The sequence below is a fragment of the Mus pahari genome, chromosome 11 (genome assembly GCF_900095145.1).
Source record: "Mus pahari chromosome 11, PAHARI_EIJ_v1.1, whole genome shotgun sequence".
Classification (NCBI taxonomy): Eukaryota; Metazoa; Chordata; class Mammalia; order Rodentia; family Muridae; genus Mus; species Mus pahari.
This window is the reverse complement of record NC_034600.1, coordinates 66,131,361-66,142,759: the sequence shown is the minus strand read 5'-3', so window position 1 is coordinate 66,142,759 and position 11,399 is coordinate 66,131,361. Positions and strand designations below refer to the sequence as shown.

At 35.1% G+C, this 11,399-nt stretch overlaps 1 protein-coding gene across 2 annotated transcripts in view; it reads right to left on the bottom strand.

Annotated features, from left to right (window-relative positions):
* Cdh12 (cadherin 12) overlaps positions 1-11,399 on the bottom strand; it is a 1,034,353-nt gene that overhangs the window by 762,239 nt on the left and 260,715 nt on the right. The window lies entirely within an intron of this gene.

Genomic DNA, 11,399 nt, shown 5'->3' with positions numbered 1-11,399 from the left:
AAAAAAAAAAAATCTATCAGTAGTTGATGATTACAGTAGGAGAAAGTGACATTCTTTGTCTGGAGGTTTGGGCATTGATAGATTGCCTTCGTTCAATATGTAGTAGCGTGCACATAAATATATAGGCAGCTAATGGACACTAATAGAGCTTAGTGAGTATTTACTTTATAAAATGTAGAGGATATGGAATTGGAAAAGAAATATATTCCAGAAAGATCATGAGGCTGATGGAAAGTATAAAGAATGACCGGATAATATCTTATTTCATTGTATGTCCATACGACAATTTCAAAGAATGAATACAAATTTTTATTGTAGTGCCCCCTTAACAACAATTAACATTTTAAAATATCTCAGTGAAGGTTGAAGCTGTGTATAGCACCAAGCCCTATATACAATGTGTATTTGTATTTATCGGATGAGAGTGAGCATACACCTTAGACACAGTAAGATAATAACAACTGCTAGTGTAAGGAAAGATTTATTATAAAACAAAACCTGTAACATAATTGCTTAAAGAGCAAGAATGATAAAACCTAATAATATTCACAGAGATAAGACTATCTAAGAATAAAAAAGAAGATACAATCAAGGTAGGAAAGACTAGAAAGAAATGGACTGACCTGCAGGTCTACATGAGGCTGCAGAGTTACTTATGAATGTAAGAAGAAATGGGTGTGGCAAAATACTCTCCTCTATATCATGCAAAAGTACTAGATGGACTGTCAAGTAATTAAAAGAAATATTTACAGAAGATATTTGACTAATGAATAACAGGAAAAGCAAAATCATCAAGCTTGTTCATTTGGATTATCCAGTATCTTTTCATCACCCAAGTTCTATACCTCCCCTTCAGGACCTCATAAAGTCCTATGGCCACACATCCTAGAAAGCCAGCTGCAGATTTGTTGTTCAAATAAAAACAAATAGCTTATTCTACTTCTGGTAGTGAAAATGGCAGATTAGAAACTTTGCCACACAGAACAACATAAAGGTCAGAAAAGCCACTGGTTAAATGGTACATCAATCTCTATAAAATAGAAATAAAATAAGAAAATAAAATATAAAGTCAAGAAATCTTAACTTTCTGATAGTTTTATTCATGAAATTATTAAAAAGCATATCAAAACAAAGACGGTCACAATTTTATCGTTCAAAAAGTAAAATTTTCAATGTCAAAGGATACAACACTCATATAGAAAAAGCATTTGCTAATCTCTGCTTTCAATTTGCTTTAAATTCTTTATAATAGACCAAAAGATAAATTTCAATGTTTGGCTTCTCAGCACTTGTACAAATGTTAACAGTATAAAAGTTAAGACAGCTGTGCCAGCAGCCATAGAGGAACATTTCAACAAAGAACAGAGGAACCTTTTGTCACAAGTATTTTATTTTATGTTTCTGTTAAGTGTTTCTCATTAAACATAAAGGACTTAAATTGCACAACAACTCCAGGTTGGAAGTGAAGCAGTTTGCATAGTTTTGAATATGGCATTGCAGAACAATTCCCAAAGTTCTTTTAAGTTTCAGAGACATAAATAAATTTTAAAAAGTTGTATTTTGTTTTTTCAAGTCATTCTTTTTAGTCCATTGTCTTTTAAAAAGCACCATGTGAGATTTGATTCAGAAAGCGGCTCGTCTGTAAATCGGGATTTCATTTGCTTCGCAACCACAGTCCTTTAAGACTTCCATTCTGTGATTTATGTGGAAAAGACGTTTGTGCTGATAAAGTCAGTAAGATGATCTTACTTTAATAATCTGATTACAAAATAATTATCTCCAAATCTTTAAGCTCAACAAAAATTTAAAACCATAAAATAGTATCAGAGATTACATGGCAAATTTAAAATATTCAGTGTGTCTCACTGAATACACAAATTCCTCCAAGAATCATGTACAAATAATGACAATGTCAAAAGAATGAGATGTGTGTGAAAGATCATCTGAGGATGTTTACTTTGTATAACTGTCTTGGGAAGCCTTTGATTGGAGCAGCTTGTATAAATTCTTGGAACCGTTAAGAGTCAGTAAATTACTTTCTTTAGTCTTACGCCAGCAAGGTGAATAGCATGCTTGCCAGAGCAGAATGCTATTTTGTGCATAACTAATGGTTTTCAACAAGGTGCACAGAAGGTGAGGCTACTTGATATTCTGCTGCTGCAGAGAGCTGAATGAGGCTAACACTATACTTTCCTGTGACAAGTCGCAAGGCATGCTTCTTCTACAGTTAACAATAACAATGACACCATGCTGATGATATTCTACTTTAATTCCTATGAAGTTTTGCTTGAAAAAAATGAAGCCCTTGAGCGCTATCATTTTCCGATATGTTGTATAATTCTTCAGGGTCTCATTGTGACTTTAGCAACCGATCACACATTTACAAGTGAGGCAAGTTATATAACACATGTAGTTCAGAGAAGAAAACAGTGTCTGATTACTCATATGTATACAGAGTATAATGCTGTTATTTCAATACCTCATCTCCCATCCTTTAGGAAAATGATGAGAGTTCCAATATAATAAATATGATTTATTATAATCTAACATGCAACCATATATTCAAATATTCAAAAATATGTGTATATAGACACACACACATATGTCTGATTAAAACAACTCGATGTCCAAAGCTAATGAAAATAAAAGAAAACATGATATTTTTTTCCTACTTCAGAGGCTTGGAGTTATTTTTTCACTTTAAATTATTGGTTAGATATGAATTTTCCATTTTCAAAGCAGCTTCCACAATAGCAAAGTTATCAAGTACATTCAATCAAAACTTGGCTTTCAACTATGAGCAAGTAAGTCATACAGGAACAAGGGTAAAGAGTTTTGTGAAAGGCAACCGAAAGCCAGAGGGACTTAATAGAGTCTCAAGGTCTGGCTGTCGAAATTGCACAGAGAATGCACAATTTAAAGTTATCAGTGTTTCATAAAGATTGCATCTACATGACCTCTTCGAAGAACAAACTGTGTCTTAGTCATCTCTTCACTCTAAAAAGCAAACATGAGCAGGAAATATTTTCTTCCTTTTTTCACTTTCTTCGTTTTTTCTTTCTTTCTTTCTTTCTTTCTTTCTTTCTTTCTTTCTTTCTTTCTTTCTTTCTTTCTTTCTTTCTCTCTTTTGTTTTTCTTTTTCATTTCTTCTGGCCTTGAACTTACTTTGTTGCTATGAATGACCTAAGTGCATACCTATATTCTAGTACCTGAACAGTTAAGATAGAATGATCAAGAGTTCAAAAGCATTCACTACTACACAGTGATTTCAAGGCTAGCCTTCACTTAATGAGAACAAAATAAACAAAACTCTACCACATAATTTTACCACTATGTTACACACACACACACACACACACACACACACACACACACACACACACATATATATATATATATATATATATATATATATATATATATATGATACTACATGTAGCATATGTTAACATGAAAATAGCTTGGAGCAGAAGAAATAGCTTATAAATATCAATAAGACTGTTTGAAAACAATTTAAAAAAGACAGAAAAAGCAGCTAGGACAACAGTATAATAAGAGATTTAAATATAAACAAATATTAGTATACGTGGATGAAAGTAACACAAACTCACCATTTTGTTTAATTTACATATGGTAATAAAACATAATAATACATTGTGAATGTAGATAATATGTTTTGGCCACACATTGATATCATTTTTAAATCACCATAATAAAATGACAGATTAGAATTCTTTTTTAATATTTTAAGACAGTAGGTTGAGTATCAATAAGATAGATTGGACTGATGTTAAGCAAATGCATTCTATTAGATTCTGTTTCAATTGACTATAGTAAGATGACTGGTGATTGGCAAATGACGTTGCATATTTAAATTTTTATAAAATTAGGATCAACAAGCAAACCTTCACGTTCAAGTCCTTACATGATTTAGACTTGTTCTTTCCTATATCAACCCCAGAATTTTCTGGGTCAACATGATTAAAGATTTGTCACTTCTCAATGGATACTATCATTCATAAATTTCTGCAGAGTTTTCAACACATACCACAAGCAAGAGATTTTGTCTAGTTTTACTTGCACATGTAAAATTGACTTTTTATATAGCAATCTTTGACTTATTCCTAAGGCATTGAGGGAAAATAAACGAGTTTTACTCCAGACTATAATCATTCTGGGCATTATATGTATATCCCCTAACACCTACATTAATGCACTAATGGAAGTTTAGTGCTAGAAGGTCAGCTTTAGATTTAAAAAATATATATCCATAAAATCTATTATTTGCTTGTAGGTTTCCCTTTTGTGAAGATTTCCCTTCTTACAGAACTCACTGGATTCATGAGACTCCACCTATTGCTTAAAAGTACAAACATATTATAAATATAGAATAAGATAATAGGTAATAAATAATGATTGTCCCTGCCTACACTGGCATGATATCTAAATTGATGGTTTACATAGTGTTTCTGAATACAAATTTCATACTATAAATGAAGAGGGTGACAGAGTATATTATACAAAAAGCAAAATTATTTTTAAGAGGAACATTGAATGGCTGGTTAACGAAGGATTTTCCTAAAATATTCTAACTAGACTGTGGAGAGCCGTGAGCAATCGCCATTACAAGATGGCATCGGCTTCAGCTGAGCCTAACTAGTAAACAAGCATTGTGCGAAGGTGCAAGAGTGAATTTGCGCCAAGTCACCCAAGTCACCGCCCATCCTGGGGTGTAACAATGAGGCAATGAGCGAGCAACCAATCAGGTCCAGACACGCCGCGCTAAGATGTATAAAAGCAGCGCCATTTCTGGGGCTTGGGGTCTTCCTCCTGATGAAGCAGTAAAGCTTTGCTGCAGAAGAATCCAGTTGTCCGAGTGTGTTCTTGCTGGCGAGACAATAGCTCGGGACACTAGACAATGCACAACAGATGAGTAATCATAATATTAATTCTGAATATGAAACAGCTAATGAAAGAAAATCAAATTCTACCAAATTGAAACTTCATACCAAGGGAACACCTTCAAGTATCCAAGGAACTCTGGTGTATATGGAGACATAAAATTGCTTTTAAATTTTATTAATATTTGATACTAAGCAATGATTAGTGAGCTAGCATTCCCCCACACTCAGAAGTTCATTCTTCACAAAGCTGCCAGGTAAATGTCCCCTCCTCATCACCAAAATACAATATAAAGCAACATCATTATATTTTTCCCTAAAGCAGTTGATCATAGTTTTTGAATATACAGGTTCTTTTATATTTTAATTTATTTTTCCTGAGGTCTAAATTTTCTCTCAGTTGATAACAAGGATGTCAAATCTTTACAGCAGACTCATTTAAAATTGTGTTAGAGGTAAGGCTTAGTATATTAGATTTTAGAAAGCTAAGCGTAACATAAATTCCATTCATGTATTAATAAAAAGAGAAAAATCTTTTCATCTAAATATTGTAATGGGTAAAATTCATAGAATTCGTCTTACCTCATTTCCTAATGAGCATTTCACGGGAGTTGGACAATTATTAAACTACATCGGTTAGTTTGTAAAAGGATTCCCAGACAAACGCAGACGTAGGTCTCAATGTTGCTAGTATTTACGTTAGAGGCTCAGCATGTGGAACAACTATTTTATAGGCAGAGATCTGTCAGCAGCCATCAGCCAATTTTATGCCACCCTCAAGTAATCTCATATAGTTTTTGGAACTAAAATGTTTTCTATTTTTAAACTAAGAAATGAATATAAACCACAATTATAATATTCATTTGCCCTTAATATAAAATATTCCTCTCCAAAAATGTCCTATTTTTCCAATGTATGGGATTCTTTAAATTTGTAACATTCAAATTTGAATGTGTGCTAACATGTGAGTCAATACATAAAACTGCTTTAGTCATACTTTATGCTTGAGGTTGTCTTCAAAAAGGTCTCAGATTTCCTGGGGAGGTTTAAAGTAAATCTTGAATGTTGAGTACAGTTTGTAAATTAACAGAAAATTGAAAATCATATCCAAATAAATTTAGATATCAATGGGACAATATTTTAGTACAAACCATTAATTAAACTGAGAAAATAAGAGATAAACATTTAAAAATTTAACAAAGGAAGAAATATAATATTGATTTAGACTGGTATAATTGTAATTATATTTTGATTATGAACATTCAAGTCTGTGTTAAAGGTCTACTATTCTATATGAAGACCCTATTGAATTCTGTATGTTTTTAGTACTTACACACATTCCTTAAGCTTTTTGATGAATGTTTATAAGTAGAGTCTAAAGCTCTCTTCTCTTCCTGAAATCTATAATATAGACTTTACTGTACCTCGTTTGTCCATTCTCTAGACACACAACGCCTGAGTACCTGAAAAAATTTCCAGGAGGTAAAATCAGCTACCTCTAAGTAATCACACTCAATCATACCCAACAATGATAACTCCATTGAGGGAAAGTGAACTTATTTTTGTTGGTATTATTTGGTAATATGTTAAAACAGAGTTCTATTCAGCTATTAAAAACAATGACTTCATGAAATTCTTAGGCAAATGGATGGAACTAGAAAACATCATCCTAAGTGAGGTAACCCAGTCACAAAAGAACACACATGGTATGCACTCACTGATAAGTGGATATTAGTCTAGAAGCTCAGAATACCCAAGATACAAGTCAAAGGCCACATGAAGCTCACTAAGAAGAAGACTGAAGTGTGGATGCTTCAGTGCTTCTTTGAAAGGGAAACAAAATACTCATGGAAGCAGATACAGAGACAAAGTATGGAGCAGATACTGAAGGAATGACCATCCAGAGTTTGCCCCACCTAGGGATCCATCCCATATACAGTTGCCAAACCCAGACACTACTGTGAATGCCAACAAGTTCTTGCTGACAGGACCCTAACAGAGCTGTCTCCTGAGAGGCTCTGCCAGTGCCTGACAAATATAGAGGCGGATGCTTGCAGCCAACCATTGGACTGAGCACTGGTTGCCTAATGGAAGAGTAAGATAAAGGACTGAAGGAGCTGATGGGGTGTGCAACCCCATAGGAGGAACAACAATATCAAGCAACCAGACGACCCCCTCTCACAGCTCCCAGGGAGTAAACCACCCACCAAAGCATATACATGGAGTGACACATATGGCTCCAGCTGCATATGTAGCAGAGCATGGCCTTGTAGGACATCAATGGGAGGAGAAGCCCTTGGTCCTGTGAGGGCTGGGTGCCCCAGTGTAGAGTGGGTGGCTGGGTGGAGGAACACCCTCATAGAAGCAGGGGGAGGGGGAATGGTGTAGGGGGTTTTCAGAGGGGGAACGAGGAAAGGGGATAACATTTGAAATGTAAATAAAGAAAATATCTAATAAACCTCCCAAATCAATAATACAGTACTTTAAGCAATTAGTTATTTTGCAAAGGATATCATTGTAACATTAATCCCTATTTAAGTCTCCCGTATCAGGAACTAAACTATATACTATATACCTTCTAATTTTCTCTCCCTAGGTCAGTAGTACCTGCTTCTACTCCTTGTATCACACACACACAGTTTTAAATGAACACTATTATTACTGGCCTTTCATTGTAAGATACTTTATAAAATACTTCATAAGTAACCCCCAACACATTTGAAGAATCCTATGTTTTCCAATCATTTGCATATGTTTTGATTTTGATACAACTCATAGTAATTTTGTAAATAATGTTACTTAAAAATACGGATAATTCTTCCACTTACCACTTTAAACACTGTTTAACCTGAGGATGAGGACTCTTTCCTAAATGCAAATTCACTTGTAATTTGTTTTAACAAGAAACGTCTCATGTTTCTATCTGATTTCTCCTGTGGTGTGATGTAGTGTATTGTAGTATTGGGTGACCTGTGTGTCTGCAGTGAGCCTTACTGGTGAGGTGTGTGAATGCAGCTTGGGGAAGCAAAATGCAGGGTCTCTTGGCTCCATTCCTTCCTCATGGCTTCAGGGGAGGCCAAATGCAGCCTAAGATGGGGACACCTGCCCCTAGCCCCCAGCCAGTGTTTCTCCATGTAAAAAAAGACACAGGCTGTGGTTTTCATACTCCTGGGTACCCAGACAATGCTGGGAATGGGGAGGTGGGGTGGGGGGCTTGCAGAATCAAGACCAGGCCCCAAGAGCCTGTGCTGAGCTCAGGATTGGGAAGAATATGGCATAACTCAGGGTTAAGTGTCAGGAGTGTGGAGGAGCCTTCTGTAGGAAGACTTAGGCACAGCTCTGTATGAGGAAGGCTTCCTCCCAAGGCAGTCCTGGAGGAAGAAGACAGTCCTTGCATGTCCAAACTGCTTATTCACGGTGGAAAAGTTGATGCATAAGACTTACTCAGGGTGGACCAAAGATTAAATACCTTTTGCAGGAAGGAATGTCCAGGAAGGGAAGCTTAGTGGTTAAACCCTCTGGCAGCCTATCTAGGTACCTCCTTAGCATGGAGAACTCTGGGCTCTATGCTACATGACCAGTTGTCATGGTCCTCTTAGTGGAGTGTCCTGGTCATATGCTCCAGGACAAGAACAGGTTCAGGAGCAGATTTTAATGCCTACCATTCTCAATTATGAAAATAACATGAGTTCCTTAATCTTCTTGACATTTTTTCCTGTCTGGTGACATGGTTCCACTTGCCCCAAAGTGACCTGAAATTCACTAAGAGTAGTCTTGAAAGTGTGGATATCTTCTTTGTTAGTGCTAGGATTTCAGGCATGTACCAGATGCAGGGTTTATATTTATAGATTTTCTATTTTCATTATCTTGCTGTTGCCAATGGATTCTCTTCCATTCCCTTTGCTTTTCTTTCTCATTCTCATTATCTTTTTTATCTTGCTATAAATATGAGCTGGTCAATTTTTGTATGCTTTACATAAGTGCTAGAATTAGAATAGTATTCAAATGCTTTATTCTTGGTCTGGCTTTGTAATATCTATATTTTATTAAATAGCTACTACATAAATGGTCTGTTTCCTGTTTGAGTTGACATCCTTTGGTTATTATATAAATCTGTTTGGAATTCTTAAAAAGACTCTACGGTATGCATTATATAGTCAATGGTAATATATAATTTTATGAATTTTTGTCTCATATTGCTTTGCTTGGGCATTTTCTTTTACTCTTACTGTACCTTTTCCTTGTACTTTTTGTAGTGTGTGTGTGTGTGTGTGTGTGTGTGTGTGTGTGTGTGTGTATGTATGTATGTATATGCACACATATGGATATGATGGATAGATAGATAGATAGATGGATAGATGGATAGATAGATAGATAAAATGTTGGGTTACATTATTAGGAAAGGAGAGTGGATCTGGAAGGAGATGGAAGAGGGACCTCTATAATAAAAATGTATTTTATGCAGTTGCAATTATAATTTCAGAAAAGAAAAAAAAACTTACTTTTTATTTTATATTAGAACATGAAAACTGGCTAACCTAGATCAGTGTTTCCAGTGAGGTTTACTCTTAATAGGACCCAGAATAAATGATCTCTTAAGACATTTAAGATGAGAGTTGTCCTTTTCATCCCACTATTGGAAAAGCAGGAAGTTCAGAAAAGCAGGAGTTGATAATGATATAGGAACACACCTATATCTTCATCTGTATTTCTGCAGAGTATTATTTAATATTTTTATTATTTAATTAAGAGTGGAGAGAGAGAGAGAGAGAGAGAGAGAGAGAGAGAGAGAGAGAGAGAGAGAGAATTAAAGAAAGAAGTGATTGCCTCTTTGTCCTTACTGTAGCATTTTATTGGCCATGTATCACAGTAACCAAGGACATTGACCCTGAATCCCAGCAGCATGTGAGCTCACAGGGGCGTGTTCCAGATTAGTTCCATGCCTTTGTAAAATCTCCTCACCCTCTCAGTCCTGCTGCAACCAATGTGGATAATAAGAGGCTATGTAAAGTGTGCAGGAGCAAGTCTGACCCAGAACAAAGATTCTGGCCATGTTGTATGTCTCCAATTTTATTTAAATTGTGAGTCTTATACAGTGAACATGGCCACGGTTATGAGCAAAGATGCCATAACAATATATTTTATTTTATTTTTTTACTGAGTAACTATTTGATCACAGAATGATATCTTATTCCAGGTATCTCATAGCTACGGACAGCCTGGAAGGCAGAAAGTTATAAGGGCTTAATTTAAAGTCATTGCAGTCAAGTAAATTAACATATTTTAATAACTTCCTACATCGTGGTAATAAGCCCGAGGCAGTTGCAGCCTGTGTAGGCTGAGGTGAGGTGGCAGTACTGAAGGAAAGCAGATAAAGTGTAAACAAATTCAAAGATCACAGCAGTTAATGGAACAGAGAGAGATGAACTATTCCTCCAAATGCAAGGTTAAGCCGTGACATAATTTAGGAAAATTAGACAGCTAACAACTGCATTCTAGTAATACTAAAATTCAGATATTATTCCACTTTTTTTTTTCCATCACTGGGAATAATGCCATACTATACTCATTTTCAAGTGCTGCTGTCTTCATAACATTATGGGAGAAATATCTAACCTTTCTTTCACGGTATGAAAACCCAATTATCTAAAGACCTAACAGCAATCACTATCAAAACAGAACAAAGAGACACAACTAGGAAGCTGCTCCACTAATGTGGGGAATAAAGACCCAACCCAAAGCACTCGAATATGTTCACATACACTGTGGGTTTGAGTCTCAATGCGTTTAAGACTGTCAGAATTTAGGATCAATGAAAGCTCTTCATTTGGGGATTACAAAATCTGAAGTTTCTCAAATTTTGTAATTACTCTTAATATTTAAGAGTGATATTCATCATCTTAAACTATTGCTCTTAAAGGTTTCTTGTCTATACATGTTTTTCTATTCACTTCTAATGACAAAAACTATTGAAGAAAATAAAAACTTAAGTAAGTAAAGTTTTGAAAATTACAACCATAACTATCAATATAAATCACCTTTCACATCGTAAAATTACCCACAATCTGGAGATTATATAGAAACTGCACCTTCTGAGTTTATATTACCTGTTTTTAAAACTTGGCATGCACTACTCATGTTTTTCCTTAATGAAACTAAAGTGAGGGCTTGTTCTTCGCATATTAGAACAACCTAGTAATTGCCAGTATCATGCTTTATGTTGTAGAAAGTTAGTATGTGTGTAATTGCAATACAATGAGTATTATCCTATTATACAATACGGCTTCAGGTAATAAACATGCCGCTATCCTCCAGAAGGTGCTTGAGAATGAGTTTTGTTTTGTTTTTTTTTTAAATAACAAACTACTTTTTATTGTTTTGCTAGAAATTAGACTCTAACTTAGCAGGGTTCATAGTTCTGAACATTCAGATGCTGGTCAGGAGGACATAGCAGACAATTCTTGATTTCCTATATCTTCTTTTTTTTTTTTTTTTTTT